This window comes from Talpa occidentalis, unplaced genomic scaffold (genome assembly GCF_014898055.3).
Source record: "Talpa occidentalis isolate TD23 unplaced genomic scaffold, MPIMG_talOcc4v2.1 talOcc4.9, whole genome shotgun sequence".
Classification (NCBI taxonomy): Eukaryota; Metazoa; Chordata; class Mammalia; order Eulipotyphla; family Talpidae; genus Talpa; species Talpa occidentalis.
Window position 1 is genome coordinate 67,873,549 of NW_023605305.1, and position 24,682 is coordinate 67,898,230.

A 24,682-nucleotide genomic window follows, 5' to 3' on the forward strand; every position below is an offset into this window, starting at 1 on the left:
AAACATAGAAGCACAGTGAGTACTAATTTAGGTAAGGGTTACAGATGAATTGTAGCGAGTTGTTGCATTACAAGTACAGAGTACGTGAATAATGAGGACTGGCCTTACTAGGGTAGCCCTGTTTCACAGATGGGGAAACTGAGACACAGAAGGGGGGAGGGCCTTGCCCTGGGGCTCACAGGCAGTAAGTGACAGCTCGGATAAAGAACTGAGGCACAACACAGCCTCTCCAAAACCCCACCCTCTGCCCTTGTGTGCCTTCAGGCAGGCGCTGCCAATGGAAGGCTGGGTTGTTTGCATGAAATGGTGCACATGTGCAAAATGGGGAGATACAGAGATCCCACCTCATGGGACTGGGTTGAAAGGAGCTAATGTGTGAGGCATGGACAACATATAATCAATGCTTGACATGTAGTATTCACCACAACACACCCTGAGAAGAACACAACCCGGAAACCCCTGTAGATCACATGCACATTACTTGACCTCTGAGTAGATGCTGTTGTTTATCTTTGCACATTTGTCTCCAAGAAATCCAACTCCTCAGATATCCAGGACCCTATTTAAATGTAAAACATCTGGAGAAACCTGACAGTCACAGAGAAGCCAACAATATTTTCAGGATACTCTTCAATCTGCATTTCAAAGCTCTGCAAAAATTTCAAAACTGCCACAAAGCAAAAGCGATAAAGACTTTTTGTAAGATAGGATCCAAAATGATCAGGGAAAAGTGTTTGGAAGTTTATTCATTTAGGAACCTCTATCAATAGAGGAGATGCTAATTAATTGCTAAGATACAGAATCCAACAGTGCTCTGTGTTCAGTGAGATGTCATCAATTTAATAAGCTGCTTTGCTAATTGAATGTATAATTTGAACAAATTCAAAAAGAGTATGTCATACTTGAACAGGTTAAGAAAGAACACAGACAAAAATATAGAAAGTCAGGCAATCAAGATGATTTTTATTTTTAAGTAACTTGGAACAATAGATATATCAAGCTGCTAAGCTCTGGAAAGACCCACCTCTGGGGGCTTGCAAAGGTCAAAGAGTTGGAGTCCTGATGAAGAGGGCCTGTGGAGGCATTGAGTCTAACATGAAAATTGGTTTCCACAAAGAGTAAAGCCAGTGGCCTGAGTTAGTGACTGAGGGTTACGTGGATACTTCAGGTAGGTGGCCCTTCAGACTGGAAACCAACAAGACCCAAAACAAGTGCAAAGAGATCCATTTATCTACTTGGAAGGTCACTCAATTTTCAAGCTAGCTGGAAGCCGCTGAGCTTCTTATGAGACTGTAGAACATCTATCTCCCCTGTGGCTGACTTTTGTTGTGAGTGAATCTGAGGGAAAAGATACTTTCTGCTCTAGTATTTCTTTCTTTTTTTTTTTTTAAAGATTTATTTATTTATTTACACAAGCACTGGGTACAGTCAGAAGTGTGGGAGGGTGAGAGAATCCACCAGAGCCAGAGCGGGGAGCAGAACAGGCAGACTGACGAAATACACTGCTGAGGGGAGCAGCGGGCACGGCAGGAGAGGTCTGCGCACCATGTGGGACCCTCTCCAGTGGCGGGGGGTGGAACCAGCACTGCAGATGCTGCAGGCAGCTTCTCAGCCCAGTGCTCAACTGCTGTGCCACTGGGGAGGCCCTGCTCTCAGTATTTCTTTAGCTCTCCTTCTTAGTGATTATAATAATGTTAACATTTCTTTCGAATGCTTGCCATGGGTCTTGCCTCTTGTCAAATACTAGGTACACCTCATCTTGCTTAGCCTTGAGAATTACCTTAAAATTGAATTACAAATAATTACAAATACCCACAATTTCTGAGGTGGGTATATAAAAATGAAATGTACAATCTTAACCTCTAGTATCAGGAGTTTCTATGGGGGAGAGAAACATGGTGTTACAGGCCTGACCCAAAAGAGTGGGTCTCCTGTTCTCTAGAGTAAGAATCCCCCAGAGAGCCAGGCAGTGCTAGGTATAGTTGAACAAGGCAAAGAGACTCACGCATGAGGGACCCAGTGTGGGGAGGTGGTTACCACACCGAACTCATTGATAGCAGGAGCTAGGGTTTGGCGTGAGCAAGAGAATGCAAACGCCCCCTCCCCCAAATTCTCACAATCTTGGTAACAGTCCACCTGGGGCACTATAGGGTTTGTAACTATTTCTTATAGCTCTGAACAGATATAAGAGACTCAGTTGACTCCTCAGGTATACACAGATATTCCAAGACAATAGAAGCCCAGCTCATCATTCTTGATAGTAACAAGAATACAGCTTGACTCCGTGAAGGGAGTTAGGAGGAGATATTTACAGAGTAGTCCATGAGGCGGGGCAGAGGAGGGCAGTGTCATAGCTTGCTTCAGGTGAGGCTACGCCCAGGGGTGTGCAGATGGGTTACTCCAATGGTGTGCGCAGGTTCTCAGCCTTCTTCCTCCAGAAAACTGTGAGATAGTTATTATACAGGGCCTAATGCTTTTTGTCAAGCATGGCGCCTCTCGGGGTGGTTGGCCACGTTGTGATAGGACTATCCACGATTTAGCCCACATGTTCAACTAGTTTTGGGCCACTCATCCTATCAGCTGCCAATTCCTTTTATGTATGTATGTATGTATTTATTTATTTATTTTTATAGAGGCATATTTTATTTATTTATTTGTTTGTTTGTTTGTTTATACATGCACTGGGTACAGTCAGAAGCACGGGAGGGTGAGAGAATTCACCAGAGCCAGAGCAGGGAGCAGAGCAGGCAGAAGAACCTAAGTACACTGCTGAGGGGAGCAGCGGGTGGCAGGAGAGGTCTGCGCGCCATGTGGGACTCTCCTCCAGTGGCCGGGGTGCAGCCGGGGATCGAACCTGTGCCGCAGAGGCCATGGACAGCCTCGCAAAACAGCGCTCAACCACTGCGCCACCGGGGAGGCCTGCCAATTCCTTTTACCCAGACTGTCTCATACATGGGGAGAATGCCTTGTGGGGAAGTTGAGGTCTGGAAGACTTTCAATAGTACCAAAATAACAAGGAGGTGGTTAGAGATGTATAGAAATGGGGCTGGATGGTGTGGCAGGAAGGAAGGTATAGGAGGGATGAGAAGGGTGTGTTAATATTATCAGAAGCTGCAACTGCAATTGCAGAAATCACTAAGAGTGAACCAGTGGAATCAGGCACAGGCAGAGTTCAAACTTGTCTGGGTACACAGCAACATGCATGCACCATAGTTCTAAAGGCTTCTGTGCAAGCCAATGCATGCATGTGGTTTTCTTTGGTGGCAATTATGAAAAAGGACGGAAATTTCCATTGGGGTTTATGAGCTGTGGAATGGATACAATCTGAACAGAATGGGGAGGTGGTTACCACACTAAACTCATTGATAGCAGGAGCTAGTATTTGGTGTGAGCAAGAGAATGCAAATGCCCCCTCCCCCAAATTCTCACAATCTTGGCAACAGTCCATCTAGGGCACTATAGGGTTTGCAGCTATTTCATATAGATATGAACAGATACAAGAGACTCAGTTGACTCCTCAGGTATACACAGACATTCCAAGACAATAGAAGCCCAGATCATCATTGATAGTGACAAGATATATCACTGATCAAGTACTGTGGCCAGAACCCATCCAAAATAATGAATGTGCCTTGATTCCTTTACTCTCAACACCAAACCTGTTAGAAGGTATATTTTTTCCAATTTCTTTTTTTTAAAGATTTATTTATTTATTATTTATTTATTTGTACATACATACATACATACATACATACAAGCACTAGGTACAGTCAGAAGCGCGGGAGGGTGAGAGAATTCACCAGAGCCAGAGCAGGGAGCAGAACAAGCAGACTGATGAAATACACTGCTGAGGGGAGCAGCGGGCACGGCAGGAGAGGTCTGTCACGCCATGTGGGACCCTCGCCAGCGGCCAGGAATTGAACCAGCACTGCAGAGGCTGCGGGCAGCTTCGCAGCCCAGCGCTCAACCGCTGCGCCACCAGGGGGAGGCCCTATTTTTTCCAATTTCACTCTCCGGGTGTGTTTTGCTTCTGTTTTTTTCATGCATCAGTCATCCATTCATTCATCCATCCATTCGCCCACTTTTACTTAGTTCTTTTCTCTCTCCTTCCTTCCATCTCTGCAATCTTTCCTTCATCCATTTATTCATTTACTTATAAATTTTATATGTTAGTCATTCATTTGGTCATCCAACCAGTTATACTTAATCACATTTTTTCTCAAATTATTCCTATCAACAGTCTGGGTTCTTCCTCCCCACCTCACACATCTTTTTAAGTTAGAAAAATGAAGGCCCAGAAAGTACATAATTCACTCAAAAACTACTTGTTGAATTGTGAAAAAATTAAATCTCTCTCCTTGGAGGATTTTGATCCAGAGAAGAGAGTGTGTCAGGTGTTAGCTGGTTATGATAATCAGCAGACAGCAGGCATTTACAGATTACCTACCATCTATTTATTGAACCCTACTATATGCCAAACAGTTAACAGGAACGAAGGCCAAAAAGAAGTGAACAAACCCAGATGGTCTGGTGGAAGGTGAGTACACAAAGCTGTAAAAGGACAGTTATGTTTAAAATGTGCAAAAATAAAGGTGAGACGTGGGGATAGTGGCCCTCTTTCTTAGCAGCCTGGAGTGTTTGCCAAAAGGAGGAATCTGCTGAGTGAGGTCCTGTAGGGGAAATAAAAGGTATCAGGCTTTCCTGCCCACCCCCCTCCATTAGGATTGATGATGGAACCCTGTGGTCCTGAATGCATGCCTGATTGTGGGCACTGGAGTGGGGTGTGGGCATATGTAAGTGGGTACACCTGGGCTGAGAGACTGGGCTTACAAGGGCGGCGTCATAGGGATGGCAGCAGAGAGAGTGGAACAGCAGACCAGAAAGAGCGAGAGGAGCAGAGAAGCAAAGGCCACAAGAGAACACCAGAGAGCCCAGAAAGAGTGACGATTCGCCTCCAGCTAATAGGCCTCACAGCCCTCCGGCACCCCTGCCTGCCGTGAACCTGGTAAACCCAATAAAAGCCTGCAAAAGCCACCCAGGGCTCCAGGACTCCTCCTTTACCCATCTGCTACAATCATAGAAAACCTGCCCTATCCCTTCCTGCCACTACATGTCCTGAAGCAAAATTAAGAATTTGAGGGATGTAGGGTAAGGTAAAATGTCAGGCTTTTCTGCCCTCCCACCATCAGGATAGATGATGGATCCTTGCGGTCCTGAATGCATGCCTGATGGCGGGCACCTGGAATAGGGTGTGGGCAGATGAGCTTCACCTGGGCTGAAACTGTGCTTTTAAGGGCGGCGCCAGCAGCAACAGAAGCCGAGAAGCCGAGGAGAAGCTGAAGAGAAGCCAAGAGAGAAGCAAAGAAGCAGAAGCAGGGAACGCCAGAGAGCCCAGATAGAGTGAAGATTTGCTGGGGGCTGGGAGGACTGCCAGCCTCCCGGCCCCCCAGCACCCCTGCCTGCCATGTACCTGCTAAATCCCAATAAAAGACCTGCAAAAAGCCACTGAGGACTCTTACTCCTTTACCCGGTCTGCATGGGATCAGAAAACCTGCACTATGTCCATTCCTGCCCTTACAAGGGACGCAGCAGGTTGAGCGCAGTGCTGTGAAGCTGTCCACAGCCTCTGCAGCGCGGGTTAGATTCCCAGTAGGCCAGGGAGATACCCACATGGAGTGGCAGACCTCTCCTGTCTCACCCGCTACTCCCCTCAGTAGTGTTTTTGGTCAGTCTGCCTGTTCTTCTTCCCACTCTGTCTCTGGTGGATCCTCTCACTCTCGCACATCTGGCCCATACCCCGGTTCTTGTATAAATAAATTAATCTTTAAAAAAAAAAAGAATTTGAAATATAGGCATTTCATCTAGATCTCTAGCTATTTTTTCCCAGGAAACATATTTATGATCAACATTTTGAGGAAGATGGCAAAATTAAGCAAACCTTTCCACTTCCTTAGCTCTCCTCACTTGATTGAAGCTCACCCCCTAGAAAACTACCTTTGTTAATAATATCTAAAGCACCAATTCAGAGTTTTCTATCCATATGTGACAATTTATCTCATTAAGGGTTATAAATTGGGGTTTTCCAATATCATTTGTTCTGCATTGTTTAACCTACATTTTTGGTAGTAAAAGTTTTCCTTTATCAGTAAAAGAAAATTATCAGATGCTTTCACTTATAGGAAGAATATAGGGGAACCAAATCAAGGATCAGGGAAAAACAAAACAAAACTAGCAGGCAACTATAAACTGGAGACATTCAGCAGGAGAGGAAGGAGGGTTTAAGCAAGGGCTGAAGGGCCTCCCTGGTGGTGCAGGTGATTGAGCACAGAGCTGTGAAGCTGTCCGCAGACTCTGCAACGTGGGTTCGATTCCTGGCCAGCCAGGGAGATTCCCACATGGCGTGGCAGACCTCTCCTGTTGTGCCTGCTGCTCATCTCAGCAGTGCTTTTGGTCTGCCTGTTCTGCTCCCCATTCAGTCTCTGGTGAATTCTCTCACCCTCCCGCACTTCTGGCCTGTACCCCGGTTCTTGTATGCATGAATAAATCTTGAAAAAAAAACAGCGGGGGCCTCCCCGGTGGCACAGTGGGTTGAGTGCTGAGCTATGAAGCTGTCTGCAGCCTCTACAGCACGGATTCGATTGCCAACTGGCCAGGGAGAAACCCACGTGGTGCAGCAGACCTCTCCTGCCTCGCCAGCTGCTCCCCTCAGCAGTGTCTTCAGTCTGTCTGCCTGTTCTGCTCCCTGATCTGTCTCTGGTGAATTCTCTCACCGTCCCGCACCTTTGACCTATACCCCAGCTCTTGTATAAATAAATAAAAATCTTTTAAAAAATGTTTAAAAAAACAAGGGCGGAAGAGCTCAAGAGACTGTGGTGATGGTTCACTGATGACTTGGTGTTGGGAATTTTATGGAGACTACATCTGAGAGGAGAAAGCAAACTTTACAAGGATGAACAATGATGTAAAATACATAGAGAGAAATAAACAGAAAAAAGTTTTCCTTTATCAACAAAATTAACTGCAGTTTATTCTTAAAAGGGAAAGTAATTATTTCCTCTTGCTACCAATTCTCAGGGTAATAAATTATCAATCATCTATCTATCCATTCATCTATCGTCCAGCTATCCATCCATCCACATTGCTCTTTCACTTTTCTAGAATCACCATGTGCTCACAAATTTTTATTCATCTTGTGTTTTGCTGTAAACCATTGTTATCTATCTGTTTAATGTTCTGATTTTTCTGTCCAAAACTGGGCCAGTGGGTGCTCCTGTCAGTTGGCTTCTGTGTCCTTTCAACAGACTTCAGCATTCTTGCTTCCTCACAGTAATGCTCATTTTATCCTTCCCCTGCCCCGGACACAGAATTGCCCATTTCTCCAGGGAGCTCTGTTTCCTTTAATGGGAGAATGAAAACAAGGTCTCAGTGCTGGGCGAGCTAACAATTAGAGTTTCATTTCTTCTGAATTTTACAATGGAAAGAACCAGCAAATGTGTTTAATAACATGCATCTACATTGATATTCACAATTCAAATTTAATATCATAAGGTTTGTTCATAACACCTTAATTCATATTTTTACTTTCATCTCAAACCAAAAATCTTAATTTCTGATAACATATATTACATATTTGTTTTATAATGTATACAAATTATTACAAAATTGCATATTGCTATGTCTATTAACAATGAAACTACTGAATGAAGCTTAATTTTTCTTTTCACTTCTTTCTGTGGCTAATGGTGATCTGAGTATCATGGTTGAAAACCACTTGAAATCTTTTCTCTGTGTACAAATGTGACTATTTGCTAAATGACCAATGTTGTCTGTTCCAGATTGCTTTCAAGTTTAGATTGCCTTGTAACTTTTTTTTTGTTTAATTTTTGAACATGTAAATATTTATATAGTGCAGAATGTAAAGCCATATAAATGCACTCAACCATTATAGAAAGATATATGAATTTACCTTAAAAAACTAAGATGGAAATAGCACATAACCCAGCAGTCTCGTCATAGTTTGTGGCATGCACTCACAACTAAGAAATCATGACACAAAAAAATCCATTTGTTCCATAATATTCACAGTTCCATTATTTACAATAGCTAGAATATGGAAGCAGCCTGACTGTCCATCAAGGGGTGATTGGATCAAGAAGATGTGGTCTATCCACACCACCTGGAGTATTAAGTAGTCATAAGAAAGGATGAAATGCAGCCATTTTTTAACAAGTTGGAGGGAATTTGAGGGAATTATATGCAGCAAAACAAGTCAGAATGATGATGAATACTGGACATTTACATTGCACACAATTCGATAACATAACATACTCCCCCAAACCATTGACCATCAGTGAACATGCTGGGGGCTCTGAGGTTAAGGGGAAGGGTCAGGTGACACAAGAGACAGTGGGTGGAAGAAAGGCTCACAACATACATTTAGAAAAAATAAATAAAATTTTAAAAATCAATAAAAATAAAAACATTAATGATTCCCTACCATAATTTAACATCCAGTTCATGAAAATAAATAAAAATAAAATGATGCAGAGAAGTAGCCATCCCTCCAATTCTATTTCCCAAAATTGCATAACTAAATACTAGTTTTTAATCTATCCTTTCAGTATTTCTTTTTGTAAAAGTAGTACATGCTTCCCATTGGTTTTTACACAATAAGTAGCATACCCTAAACAAAATTTCCATGTGCACTTGATCTTATTTCTGGACATCCAATTCTGTTTTTATTTACCTTGACTGTTCCTGTTCCAATAATGCTGTTTTTTTTTATTTATTTATATATATATATTTTACATCATTGTTCACTTTTGTATAGTATTTTCTTTCTCCTCTCAGTTGTAGTCCCCGTAAAATTCCCACCGCCAATAATGCTGTTTTATTTTTTTATAAAGTAACTTTTTTTAAAAGATTTATTTATTTATACAAGAATGGGGGTATAGGCAAGAGGTACAGGAGGGTGAGAGAATTCACCAGAGACAGATTGGGGAGCAGAACAGGTGGATGTACTGAAATACACTGCTAAGGGGAGCAGCGGGCACAGCAGGAGAGGTCTGCTGCACCATGTGGGTTATCTCCCTGGCCAGCCGGGAATCGAATCCATGCTGCAGAGTCTGTGGACAGCTTCACAGTGTTGCACTCAACCCGCTGCATCACCAGGAAGGCCCCCCAATAATGCTGTTTTAATTAGATTGTGCCATGTCTTCTCTTGCCCCTCCACACCTGCCCCCTGCCTCTGCTCTCAGTTCTCAATACCAGGAGGTTGGCCCAAAAGAACTACAACCACTACATTCTTGCCCTTGAATTCAGGTTGGGTTGACTACTGGGGAGCTCTGGACAGAAGGTCACCCATCCTCTCTTCCTCTAACATCTTTGAGCCTTTAGATGGGTAATAAACCAACTGATACTGGGGAGACTGCACAATCCTTGTGATTTTCCTACAGCCTATACATCCACACTTTGTAAAGAATGCCCTTATTAAATTATGTTTCAATTATTTAAATTCGTTATATGTATATTTATTACATCATCCTTCATTTTTGTGCAACGTATGATTTCCCCATGAAATTCCGCCACCAATTCACCCATGTGCCATCACTATAGTCCCTTGTGCTCTTCCCATCCATGTCCTGATCCCTCTCCCTCCTCCTTCCCTACAGAATGTCTCTGGTCTATGTTTGCCTGTTGATTTTGATTTTTACTTTATTATAGATATTTTTTTTCCTGATCCCTTATTTGGTTCCTCTGCATTCCTCCTATAAGTGAATGTGAAATCTGTGTCCTGCTCCAGCCTAAGTAATATACAGAGGACATATTTACATCTGTCTGTCCATCTACTTATTTCTTTCTCTCTCTCCCTCTCTCTCTCTCTCAACCTAGCTATCCACCTACTATCTACCTATTAACTACCAACCATGTATTTACCTGCTAAACTAGGTGTATTTATATTATCTCTGCTGGCATCAGTTTTGAAATTTTGTGGATTCTTAGAGATTATACATTTTATCTCTTAAACTCATTTTCTTGTGTTGTGTGGAGTAGTATCTAATAATTTTTAATTTTTTTCTATTGTTATTTCCTCTTGTCACTTTCGTTTATTTTCTGTATTTTGTGGTTTTTTTAGGTTACCTTGTAGTTTATTTACTTTGTAGAATTTTCCCCCCAAACAGCTAGCTTTTTATTCATTAGTTCTGCTTATTTCAATTTTCTAACTTCCTAATAATTTTCAAATTATTCTCTTACTATCCATCTTTTGCTTTCATTTTGGTCTTCCATTTTACTTTTTTTTTTTTTTGTTTTCCTGGGCTGGTTAATTGACTACTTTTCATTCTTTCATTTTTGTTGATACATGTACTACTAATTTTTCTCTGATATAATCATATCTCATAGAATTTGAAAACCTTGTTTTAATTACCAGCATTTTCAGGAATTCTAGTTTTTTTATTAGAGACATTTAATTTAAAAATGAAACAGCCTTTATAGTTTTCAATTTAATACTTATTTTCAGACCTGTTGCTTTGTGATCAGATAAAGATGCTATTGTTTTCTACATAATGGAATTTATTAAGGTTTCCATTGTTATTTTTACGTGTTAAAATTTCAGTTGACATTATTAAACTCTTCTATTAGTACGTTTCTGTCTTTTTTTTTTTCCCCTGTATCTCCCAGAATTTCTTCTTTATGAAATTTACCACAGTGCTGTTTGGGGACATAAGTCCTATTATAACTATTATACATTATTGTTAAGTGTGAATTTATTAATATCCATATCTTGTTTATGCCTCCTACTCTGAATTCTGACTTATAAGCCATTGTGTTAAGTGTTGTATTTCTATTTTTCTCTGATTCATGGATTTTTTTTATTCTGAAGTGTTTTTATTATCTGAGAAAGTTTAACTTTTCACTTACTATTTTCTTCTTAGAGTAACTTTGAATTGATTTTTAGTTTTTTTCCTATTTATGATTATTTATTGGATTTTTTTGGCCAATAACACTTGGTTTTGGTTTTGAGAAGAAGGGTTTTGGGAGCAGAAGTATATTTATTAGGTGTTTGGGTTCAAGAGTGCTCTAATATTGCTAAACTAACACTAAGTGCAATTTATTTAATTAATACTTATGGTATTCTCTTTAATATAATGACATTCTCTTTCTCTCATTCTTCCTTCTTTTTTTCTTAATTATGTTGATTTAATAGACTCATCATCAGTCACTTCCTTCTTTCTCACTATCAAATCTCCATTGCTATCACCTATACCTTCCAAGATGTGTCTCTCTCTTTCCCAAGTTTACATCATTTAATCCTGTGCAAATTCTAATCTTCTTCCTTTTGCCTACCCAGTAGCCAAAGCTTTGGCATGCCAGGTCTTCTACCTGTTCTCTTTATGTCTCCATTTTGAGTGGAAACTTCTCCACTTAAAGTGGAGATAAACCACTCTTTAAGTTCCACCACCATCAGGGCCACACTTGACTCTTCAATTTCTGTTTATTTCTCACCAAATTCTGAACCTTGACATGGATTTTAAATCTAGTGCTGCTTGTATTAAACATTTGTTTTCCCAAGTACTGTAAATAGAAGTGATGATAATCTTTGCATTTTACATATGCTGTGATATAGATAGTTATGGCACCTATGGAAGGTTTTAGTCTCACTATCTCATAATTTTTATAGGCATGGACTTTTAGATGATTCATGTAAATTTTCTAATATAGGTAGCCACCATTATCCTACACTGGAATTAATGTAAACATCTTCAATTTCAACTAGATCTTTTATTAAGCAACAAAACTACTACCCTGTGGAAGTTGTTTTTCTATCCCATTTATAAAACCAGTTACTCTGTCCAATTGGTATTTTGCAGCCACACACTTTTGTAGAAATGGGACAATTCACTAATCCCATTTGCTTTCTTGTTTGTTTGATTTTTTATTGCATTATATATTATTGAGTAACATTGGTTTACAATGCTGTATATGATTCAGAGATACAGGTTCACAGCTTTTCAGATGTATGTTACCACACCTACCACCAAGACACCCACAGTCCTCCACCACAGTTCACTGGGCCCTCGTTTTCCTTTATTCCCCACCCCAATCGCTGCTGGTAGCCTCAGTTCTACAATCATATTTCTAGGGTTTATTTTGGTTCAATTTTGCCTGTTCCTTTTTTTCCTATATCCCATATATGAGTGAATTAATCTAGTATTTGCCTTTCTCCTCCTGATTTATCTTGGTTAGCATAATCCCCTCCAATTCCATCCATGTTATTGCAAATGCAAAGAGTTCACCTTTTTTGTATAGCTGAGTAACATTACATTGTGCAATGTTACACATCATGATTTATATATCATCAGAAATATCAGATAAAATTCACAATGACAATTCACAATGATAAAATTCACAATGATAAAATTCACAATCTCACATTGGTGAGATTGGCCCACCCAACATGACAAGTGTTGGTGAAGGTATGGAGAAAAGGGAGCCCTCATACACTGTTGGTGGGAATGTAAACTGGGCCAGCACCTATGGAAAACAGTTCGAGGTTTATCAAATATTACCAAAAGATCTACCATGCAATTCAGCAATTCCACTCTCAGGTTTCCATCTGAAGACGGCAAAAACACTAGTTTGAGGGGATATGTGCACTCCTATGCTCATTCAGCACTGTTTTCAGTAACCAAGCTGTGGAAACAACATACGTGCCCAATGATAGATGAGTAGATTAAAATGATGTAGCACATATTCCCTAACCCCATTTGAAAGCAAAAAATTCCTTGGGGTATTCCCTTGAGAAGCAAATCCCTTTCTTTGGCCTTCAAAGTGTTCTCAACTCAATATAAATTGAATTATTTCCAGAAAATGCAACATCTAACTGCAGAGTAATCATCATCATCATTCCTTCCCTAGATTAGCATTCCTCTCAGAAATGCTAATGCTATTTCACATCTGCCTAGTGGACTCAAGAGCTTGACAATCAGTGGTTAAGAGTTTTGTCTGGCTCCTGAACTGAGTATTAAATAGAGACTTTGGAAGATAGGAATCCACCAGTGTCTTCTCATCAGACTGAAGTCCCCATGATTTTCACTCTAGCACTACCTCTCTCTCAACCCACCATTCCCATTTCCCAGGCCAACTTTACACAAACGTATCTGGGCAGATCAAACCCCACTCTCACAAAATAGTCTCAACTTCCTGTCATAGGTTTTCAACCAATCAGGCTTTCAGCCCATTCTCCAGTCTCACAAAATTACTGCCTTGCTTGTCAGATCTGGCCTTTAATTCATCTGGTTATCTGTGAACATCTTGTCCTACAGTCATCTCCCAGTATGGGTTAGAGGCTTCTCTCTACATGTATTCATGTCTTCTCTATACTATAAGCCTCTTGAAATCAGGAACCAATGCCTCATTAAGTTTTATAAATCCAGGGTCTAGCACAGTGCCTGGTGCAAGAGAAATGCTCAGTAAACGTGTGAAAGAATAGACATATGTTGGATATAAGATTAAAACACCAACCAGAATTTTACCTCCTTCCCACACATTAACATGATGCCCCATCACCATTGTAGTTGCATTTTCCACTTTTCATACTCAACATAAATCTTTCCAGGCCAAGGGTTTCATGGTCAACTAAGTCTGGTAGTGCTATTTGTTAAACTCCTCTTTCACACAGCATATACACTTAGACCATTTGTGTGTTCAAGGCCCCGAGAAGCCAGCAATATTAAAACATGATTTCTCCCTTTAAGTTATTATTTATTTTTAATAAATAGAATCAGTTGTGCAAAAATATAGAAATGAAGTGAAAAGATTGTCTTCTTTGTATAAGTCATCTATTTTCTCTCTTGCATAAAATTAAAAAGAGAAAAATGGTGTTTACAATAGAAATATTTTATTTTTTCTGTCTTTAGGAGCTGAATGGAGTTGTATAGATCAGACATGACATATTTTGAGAGCAATCACAAAAACTTTTGAGGGTGGATAGACATCTTTATTTCACTTGGCATAATCATGACGATCAAAATGAAAATTCATATATAGTAAGTGCTCAATAAATGGCAATTATTGGCTTGTTGCTAATGTGTGATTGTTGGAGCAGATATGCTTCCCCAGCATCCAATTCCAGCTTTTCCAGTTTGTTTGGGATTAACCTTACCCCATTCTAGGGTTAGGCTTTGAATGTCTCAGTCAATTAGTAAATCCAACCCCCTGTCACAGTGACTGGCTCAAACTCTAGCACTAAACCCAAGCCCGTATCAATCGGGGTCCGACATCCCCAGTTACACACACTTGTTAGTGAGGGGGGGGGGTCACCTGCTCAAAGGTGATCTGATCTAAGTGAAGCTTATGGCTAAGATTTAGTGGTAGTAAGAACAGACACCTCTGTCACTTGGGGAGTGGGACTGTGGTAGTAGAATGGGACGTAACAGTGTAATTTTAACAAGATGTTTTACAGCCATGCCGGAAGCCATGCTGGGTAAGCAGCCAGGTCACAGGAGACTGAAAAGCTAAGAGAAACTAAAAGAAATAATACAGTATCCTAATGTGATGGTATCTGAAGCCACCCTGCCTCTAATATCTGAGAGAAATGATGTATTCAGCAGTGGTAAAAAGCCCTGGGGTGAAGTTATGTCAGAGCAGGGTTCTAGGGTCTCCCTGATGACGCAACCTATGAGGCTATCTGCAAACCACTGCAGCACAAGTTCAATCCCCGGCCAGGGAGGTGACCCACATGGCATAGCAGACCTCTCCTGGTTCACCCGCTGCCCTCCTCAGCAGTGTCTTTCAGTCAATCCATCTCTGGCCTGTACTCCAGTTCTCATATGCAAAAATAAATAAATCTTTAAAAAAGAAAAAAAGTACAGGGCTCTAGTTCTAATCTACAACTTAATACTGTGGGGCCTTGGGGAAGTCAGTGCATCTTTCAGATCTTCAGTTTCCTCAGTAAGTGGGGGCACCAACAATCTTATCCATGCCCATGCCCATGCCCATCTGTGATACCTAGAATGGTAGTCCTCCATAAATGTGGAGCAGGTTGATGGGAGGATTTGAGGAAGGATGGACATATGCACAGATGATGAATTCAATCTGGTCTAGTTCATCATTTTTATCCTAACCTCTGACACAAAGCCAACAGTTATATACAATTGAGTACATTTCCCTCAAATCAGGATAACCATGAGATCTAAAGGAAAAAAAATTAAATAAGTACAGCAATGGTCTGAGTAGTTTTTTTTTTTTTTGCATATTTGCATTTTGTAAATGAAAGACTTTTGGGGAGAAATATTCCATAAGGAAGGTACTGACACCTATATAGGTGTTTTTCTAAGTGACAGGGGTGTCCATGTCACAAGAAAATTCTTTCCTTTTTATATCCCCTGGATAATATTCAAATAGTAAGTCATGATTTTAGATCTGTTAATGAATGCATTTGCACTACTTCCCTGCAGACAGGATTGAACTGAAATATAAATCAACACTATATTGGGTAGGATATGAGTGGTTAGTATCACTTAAAAATATATTTTAGTCATTTTGGGAGATGAAATTCTTTGACTATTATCTTTCCAAATCCTAATATCTCTGCATGAATTCAAGAGGGAGATTTGTGAGTTTAAGCAAACCATGTTTTCTTCCATAGATTATCAGAATCAAAAATTTTCCACTGAGTCAAAAAGGACTCACTTTCCTTACAGAAACAGAATTAAAAGCAATTAGCACAATTCTCTGTACTTGTCTTTCTAAGACGGTGTATCATGTTCCTGCTTCAAATGAAGATGATAGCCACACTGATAGAACTACAGGTAATATTTTTGATTTGCATTTCCCTGATTACAAGTGATGCTGAACATTTTTTCATATGCCTGTTAGCTATTTGCATTTCCTCTTTGGAGAAGTTCCTTTTTAGCTTTTCTGCCCATTTTTTGATTGGATTATTTACTTTGTTTTTGTTGAATCTCTTCAGCTCTTCGTAGATTTTTGTGATCAGTCCTTTATCATTAGTGTTGTGTGCAAAACTTTTCTCCCAGTTGGTGGAGTTTCTCTTTGTTTTGGTTACTGTCTTTTTTGCTGTACAGAAGCTCTTTAATTTGATGTAGTCCCAGCTGTTTATCTTTGCCAGAAAGAAAAAGAAAAATACTGGATGGTGTCACTTATAGCAGGAATTTAGAAAACCTAAATAAGGGACCAGGAAAAAAGATTAATTATAACAAAGTAAAAATCAAAATCAACAAGGGCCTCCCCGGTGGCACAGCATTTGAGTGCTGGGTTGCGAAGCTGCCCGCAGCCTCTGCAGCGCGGGTTAGATCCCCGGCTGCCTGGCGAGGGTTCCACATGGTGTGCAGACCTCTCCTGCCACCTGCTGCTCCCCTCAGCAGTGTACTTCCTCAGTCTGCCTGTTCTGTTCCCCTCTCTGGCTCTAGTGAATTCTCTCACCCTCCCGTGCTTCTGACTGTACCCAGTGCTTGTATAAATAAATAAATTAATTTTAAAAAATGAAAATCAACAAGCAACTATAAACAAGAGGCACAGTACGGCGGGGGAGAGGGGAGAGAAGGGACTAGGGTAAAAATAAGGGGGTGGGTGGGAATTGTATGGGGACTATAACCAAGATGAAAATGCATACATTGTGCAAAAATGAAAAACGATATAAAAATATATAAAATAAAATAAAAAAAGAACTACAGGTAATAGCATCCTTCACTCTTAATTGAGCACATGCTATGTTCAATAGGAATTATTGCTTTAAAATAGTATCTCTAATCCTCACAGCAAGCCTGCAAGGTAGATTTAATTAATTAAATTTTTAATTTATTAAATTATTAATGTCTATATATAGTAATTTAATTATTATTCCCATCTAACAGTTAAGTAAAATAGGGCTCAGGGTCACTTGATGAAAGACCTGAATCTTGAGCCAATAGATCCAAAGAACCATAATGATGATTTGGCAACATTTGATTAAATGAATAAAAGTCTGGCTCAAGGCCCAATCTTCCCCATTTGATAGATGAAGTTGAGGCCCAGAGAGGCAACACTCTCAGGTCCAGGCCTCAGGCACCCCCGTGTCTATCACCATGGACTACCTGAATGTGTGTACCCCTATCATTACTGAAGGTGCCGTCATTCTGGAGCTACTGAGCCTAAGTCTCCCATGACACTCCCACTCAGTGTCCATGCTTCCATATGTAAAATACAAGCCAGCAGGTACATCTCTCTGCTTCCAATCTCCAATTCTCTCTTTCCTATGGATACTGTTACAGACTGCATCTCCACATGAGGGGTGAAGCATCACAGCACAGTGAATGGGGGCTCCCACTAGCTTGCAGTGCCCCTGCTGCCTTACCTTGGATTACATGTCCAGACAAGCCATGAACTGGACTTCCCAAGTGGGTCGCAGCTGGGAAGGAGCAAAGTGTATATATAAAGGAAAGTGGAGACAAGAAGAGGATTGAGAGGAGGCACATGAAAGGAGATATAGAGGAGAGAGAGACTTAGAGACAATGAAATGAGCTACTTGGAAGAGACATGTGGGTGAAAGGTATATGGGAAATTTTTCCCTGGTCCTTGGCAGATAGCGGCAGCCATTATCTTGAGTTCATGTTAGATTATGTGCTTCATTTTTATTTTATTTTATTTTTTTAAGATTTATTTATTTATACATGCACTGGGTACAGTCAGAAGCGCGGGAGGGTGAGAGAATTCACCAGAGCAATAGCAGGGAGCAGAGCAGGCAGAAGGACCGAAGTACATTGCTGAAGGGAGCAGCAGGTGGCAGGAGAGGTCTGCGCGCCACGTGGGACCCTCCTCCGGTGGCCTGGGAGCAGCCGGGGATCGAACTGGCGCTGCAGAGGCTGCAGGCAGCTTTGCAACCCAGCGCTCAACCGCTGCGCCACCGGGGAGGCCCAGTGGTTCATTTTTAATTTTGAGTTTCTCCTTCTGTCGCAGCTCTCTGGGATCTGACTAATCTCTTTCTTGTGTATTCCACCAGAAGGTACTTTATACTGTGACTAGCTTTTGGGCCTCAGCAGCCCTGCTCTGGGCCAAGTCTGTTAGTTTGAGCATTTACCCTTTATTAAAAATCTTTCATACTATGAATATGTTTCCTTTGCTCTTATACACATAATAATCGAGTCCCTTTTAGAGTGTGTATCCTTTAACAGTTTGGGGTCCCTGGATACCCCATGGATATGTGCTAACATTATCATCCAAAGAAGAAAAGTCCTGAAATCCTGGCTACACAGAGAGACAAGCCACTAAAGTCACTAACAGGAAAAGGGAAGCAGGATGCATACTATTCTAATCTGAAAGATGAATGAAGCATTGTTGAGTGTCCCTCCTACAAACCAGATGCTTATTCACAAAAGCATGTTCATTAAGTATCTCATGAGCTTTACCACAACGATGAGACTATTCCCATTTCACAGAGAAGGAAACAGTCCTCAGAAAGGTAAATGAACTTGTCCCCAGGATTCATGGTGGTAGAGGATTAGAAGCTTGGTCTGTGTTTCCAAAACTCACAAGCTTACCATTCTCCCGGTGCCTTTCTGAAATTGTTTTCCTTTACACTAACTGGCCAGCAGCTGGGAGTAACTAAAGTCACAACCATCAATTTCCACTGGACTCTGCTGGGTAATGAGGCATTTGGGGAATCTCTTGCAGCCCCACAAGTCAGGTGAAAAGCTTGGCATTACGCATTAGAGCTGGACTTCCTCCTGAGATAAGGATAATGCAGTGGTGTCTCAGCCAGAACCCCAGATATTAAACATCTGAAAAAGACTGAGCCAGAAAAAGTGGCCAAAGCCCAGGGTAAGGGGGCCACAGATTCAGGTATGTGAAAAAAACTAAAATAAAATAAAGTGCAATTATGAAGTGATATCCATAAATAGAAAAATACAACGAACTCTGGCCAGTGCATATATGGAAGCTTCCCTCCAGACCAGTTCCCAGGATTAAGGATGGGTCACTGAAATACATGGGGTCACCGAGTTCCTGGCATCTGAATGTTCTTTTATGGACTTTTCCCAAAATCCATCCATCAAAACAATTATTGGACCCTGGGTCGAACACAGCATCCAAGAGACAACACACTGCCAGAAGGTTTAGACAGAAGCAGTAGATAGGGGGTCAGGGCTACTGAAAATGTTAAGGATGACTATAGTCTAAACAGAAGTTTCCCTGGGGTCAAATGGCGAAGCACTTGACAGAGCTGGAGAGAGAAAATAACTGTCACTGGCTAAAGCATGAGTTAGTATATCAGGAAAGGAGGCTCTATCTAGGTCCCTGGGGATGTCAACTAGTGAGCCAGTGGTATGGGGCTCCAAATATCCCTAACTTACTTTCTTCTCTTCATTTAAATATCAAAAATTTATGTCAAGTGACAAATAGTGGGACAGTTTCTTTTTCCAGGACAAAAGACGGTTCCAGAAAGCATCACTTCAGGAGCAGTACAAAGCACAGAGTTCTTTAAGTCTGGTTAGGTCAACCCAAGAGGTCAGTAGGAGGCCTTGTATTTATTCTGGGACAATTCTATTTTTATGTTAGTTTTTATATTTTGGGGGCAGAAATCCAAAATAAAGTGTTTTAGATAAAAGAGGGAATGGACTAACTCATACAACAGAAGAACTGGAAATATGGGGTGTTTCAGGGGATGTCTGGCTCCAGACACTCAGTCTTAGAGGAAAGATCTGGCTCACTCCATCAGCCTATACTGTTTCCTTTTGTGTTGGCTTTATTCTGTTCCTATAGAAAGCAAGACAGCCCTCTAGCATCTCCAAGTTTATTTACCTGCTTGAAAATGCTATGTAAAATAGTGCCTCTTGGGCCTCCCCTGGTGGCGCAGCTGTTGAGCGCTGGGCTGCAAAGCTGCCTGCAGCCTCTGCAGCACCAGTTCGATGCCCAGCTGCCAGCGAGGGTCTCACATGGCACAGAGTCCTCTCCTGCCACGTCCGCCGCTCCCCTCAGCAGTGTATTTCGTCGGTATGCCTGTTCTGTTCCCCGCTCTGTCTCTGGTGAATCCTCTCACCCTCCCATGCTTCTGACAATACCCAGTGCTTGTATAAATAAATAAATAAATCTTTAAAAAAAATAGTCTCTTACTAAATAGCCCTGGATTGATGCTCTGATTAGCTAGTCTTATGATGTAGCATCTTATAGATCAGACCTGGGAACTGAACTCACTCATGGAATGATAGTTGTAGGTAAACACTCTACCAAACACATAAAGTGATGATAAAGCATGGTTGTTTTCTAGTTTCTCAAAGGTATTGTTACTAGGAGGCAGAGGAAAAGATGATAAAAAAGCAAGACATTGGATGACTATATTTTGTGAAACAGTCTTTCATTCTTTCCTTTATGGTGCACATATTACATAGAAATGAAAGAGCTGGTGATGAAAACCAAAAACAAGATGCCTGATTTCTTCCATAGAAAATAGTAACAAGTGCTTCTGTTGTTCTTTATATTTTCAAAGTTGCTTTTGTCTTGATTACCTCTAAAATCTATTTACCCTTTATTGTGTCAACTGTCCTTTCAAAGATGAGAAAATTGAGGTTCAGAGAGGTAAAGTAACTAGTCTTAATTTCCTTGGTATGGAAGGATGAATAATTGTGTCTGACTTTCCCATTTCTACCTGTGATAGGATGTCAGAGCCACATCATATGCCATGGAGCTTTCCTGACTCTTGGTCAATGGGCTAACCCATTGACTGAGTTAGTTGAGTGAACATTGAGTTAATACATGCAGCCCTAGGGATAGCTTAAAATGTGCTTGCAAGTTTGGCCTCTTGTGTGCCACAAGGAGAAAAGCATGATTCAAAGAGCCATAGGTCCTTCATCTTGGGTGCATCTTGCAGAGACACCCTTCTGTCTGAAACCACCTCACTACTAGGGCCAAGTCTAGCAGAGGCCATTAGGACCACAACTGACTCAGATACCTGAGCATACAAGGTAATATTTGTTGCAAGCCACTGAGATTTGAGGCATGTTTATTACATGACAGATACCCACCAACATATCAAACTAATATGTTCATAAATCAAGGATTTTGAGGCTAGTCTAATATGTCAGCCAATGCCCAAAGAAATGCTCGCTACTGGGCCTCCCTGGTGGCACAGTGGTTGAGTGCTGGGCTGCGAAGCTGCCCGCAGCCTCTGCAGCGCCGGTTCGATCCCCGGCCACCGGCGAGGGTCCCACATGGCGCACAGACCTCTCCTGCCGTGCCCGCTGCTCCCCTTAGCAGTGTATTTCGTCAGTCTGCCTGTTCTGCTTCCTGCTCTGGCTCTGGTGAATTCTCTCACCCCCACCCCCATGCTTCTGACTGTACCCATTGCTTGTATAAATAAATAAATAAATCTTAAAAAAAAAAAAAAGAAATGCTAACTACCAATTTGAATTTCACCCTGGCGGCAGCTGGTGCTCCTGAGAGGCAATCACCTAATCAGACACATATGTTAGCACATTTGTTCTAGGACTTGAATGAACAAGACCTTGAAGAAGAGACACAGGAAGAAGATGGAATCTGAAGTCCAGAGAAGAGATAATAAAGGAGGCAACCATGGTCATCCAGATGTGCATGCAGCTTCCTATACAGCTATTGCAGATCCATAATTGTTCAACTCAATTAAAAATCATTCAATCAATAGGACCAGGTTAATTTATTTTGGTGCCTGCTAAAAACAAGCCTTTCAAGTAAACTATATAATTGGCAACAACAGATTTGTTTCCACCCATTCTTTCTCTTCTGATTAGAATCCATTTGCTTGTAATGATTTATCATGATTCTAGGTCACATGTCATTCAGAGGGAAAATATTGGTTCTGATTTCTTGCAAATTCTCACAGTGCACAGACATGTCATTTGTGTTCATTTTTGAGCAGGAAAGTGCCCTTCTTTTAGAAGTTGGCATTGGATCTATTTTGTATACATTTTAAAGATAAACGTTGATGATTCTCAAAAATTTTGATGAACTTTAGAGCTAGTGTTAACTTCTAATGATAAAAGTTTAGGGAGAACCTTTAAATAAAAGGTTCAGATTCAGATTCCACATATTTTGTACCCTTGTTCTGTGCCTTCACATTAATTTTACCTACTTCTCTCTCCCAATCTTTGTGGATAATCACTCCCATTTTACAAATGAGGATATTGAGACTTGGAAGGGCAAGGAACTTGTTGGTAAGAAAAGGATGAATTAAGGAGTGCTAACATGATAAACTTCTTGGCAGGATTACTTGGACAGCTCCTTTCAAATAATTTTTTTTTAGGAGCCTACTTCTCTGAGCCTGTTTCTTCATTTGCCAAAAGAACACAAAGAGACTAATGTCATAGGGTTGTCATAAGACTAACTGTGTGATGGGCATTTGCCATTCTCGCTGTCCTTCCAGCACCTTTGAAACCCCTAAGTCAGAACATATCCTTGCCATCTAAATCTTAAACCCCCAACCCACTTGTAGTGGCAGGAATGGGGCACTGAGCAGGTTTTCTAGGATCCCATGCAGACTGGGTAAAGGAGGAGTCCTGGAGCCCTCAGTGGCTTTTGAAGTACTTTATTGAAATTTACCGGGTACATGGCAGGCTGGGGTGCTGGATGCCAGTCCTCCCAGCCCCCAGCAAATCCTCACTCTATCTGGGCTGTCTGGCATTCTCTCTGCTTCTCTGCTCTTCTGTTTGTTCTGCTACTTCTTGGCTTCTGATGCTCCTCTGCTTCTTTCTCGGCTTCTGCTGCTTCTGGCATCCCCGTGATGCCGCCCTTAAAAGTCCAGTCTCTCAGCCCAGGTGTACCCACTTCAGGTGCCCGCCATCAGGCATGCATTCAGGACCACAGGGTTCCCTCATCTATCCTAATGGCGGGAGGGCAGAAAAGCCTGATACCTTTTCTCTTACCCTACACTACTTTACTTACTAGCTTTATTGAGATATAATTTACACACCATAAAGTTCACATAAGTTAGTTCAGTGATTTTTAGAAAATATACAGAGGACTGCAGCCATCACTGCAATCCAATTCTACTATCTTTTCATCAGTCCAGAAGGATCACTCACGCCTCATTGGAATCAAATCCCAATCTTGCCCCAGGCAACAACTACTCTGTGCTTTCTGTCTATAAATTTCCTTTCACTAGACATTTCATATAAATACAATCACACAATGTACAGTCTTTTCCTCTGCTTCTTTCATTTCACATAATGTTGTTGAGTTTCATTCATATGATTTTTTTTAATTGTGGAATAGTCTTCCATTTATAAATATAATACATTGTAGTTACCCGTCATCAGTTGATAACGCATTTATGTTTTTTAAAGTTTTGGGCTCTGATGAAAAATGCTCTTCTGATGGTTTATTGATATTTTTATACATGACTTTATATGAGCATGTGTATCCAAGAATCTAAGTTTTCCAGGCTCCCTGGAAGCTAGGATGCAAGCATATAACCAAGACTCCTCCAATCAGAACCTGAACATAAAGGCACTGTTAATCCCTATGGAGCTTTATCAGACCAATACCATGGTGACTCTAGAGCTGGGCTGCACCACATGATATTACTAGTTCACATTTCATGAGCATTTGTGTGTGCCCAATTAAGTTCTCTACTTGCACTTCCTCGTTTACTTCTCACAGAAACCCGCCAGTGCAGGCACTCTTATTTTACCTCTTTTTTGGAGGGGCAAACGAAGGTACAAAGTGGTTAAGTAGTTACCACACCAGGAAGCATCAGAGTCAGGATTTAAATCCAGGTAGCCTGACATCAGAAGCTATGCGCTTAACTGTCTCTCCATGTTCTGAAAAGTGGCTGAATTTATACCCTGAGCTCATATCTAATCACACATTTCTTGTTTTAAGAGCCACAGTATGTTCTTCCTCTAATGATAATCAGCAGTGCATTGTTTACTGATGTGAGAAGTGGAACAAGAGCAGAAAGAGCATGAGCTGGGGTTTAGAATGCTAACAAGTACCATCAGAGGAGCACTCTGCAGACTCAGAGTATGCTGGCATCCAGGGTCCCATGGCATCATCTAGAAACGGTCATCAGCATTGTGCTGGTATGTAGGGAAGCAGAGATTCAGAGGGGGCAGTCACTGGCTCAAGTTTGCACAGTGAGTCCCAGAAGCCAAGACCTCATCCTCATGGGGCCACTGGCCAGTCCAAGACTTCCCCACTGCAACCTCTGCCAACCCAAGGCTTGTGGTCCTACCAAGCGGTGTGTAAGCAGAGCAAGAGCTGGTGGTGCAATGGAGAGCTGTAGGTGGGCATGAGAAACTAACAACCTAGATCAAATCCAGGATCTCCCATTTGTCATCTGTGCAATTCAGATAAATTATTATATTTTAAATTTTTTTAATTGAAGTGACATTGGTGTACAACATTATGTAGGTTTAAGGTTTACAGCATTATAATTTGACACCTGTATATACTATGCTATGATCACCACCAGTCTTTCATCATCCAACTGAGCCCTTTGACCTAACTTACCCTCCTGCCTGCTTCCTTTCTGGAAATCTTATTTTGTTCTTGTTGTCTGAGTTTGTTTTGATTTCACTTCATATGTCCATTTATTTGTTTATCTTCCACATGTGAGTGAACTCATAGAGTGTTCGTCTTTTTCTGACTTATTTCACTTAACACAATTCTCTCTAGGCCCATCCGTGTTGTAAATGGCAGGATTTCATTTTTTAATAGA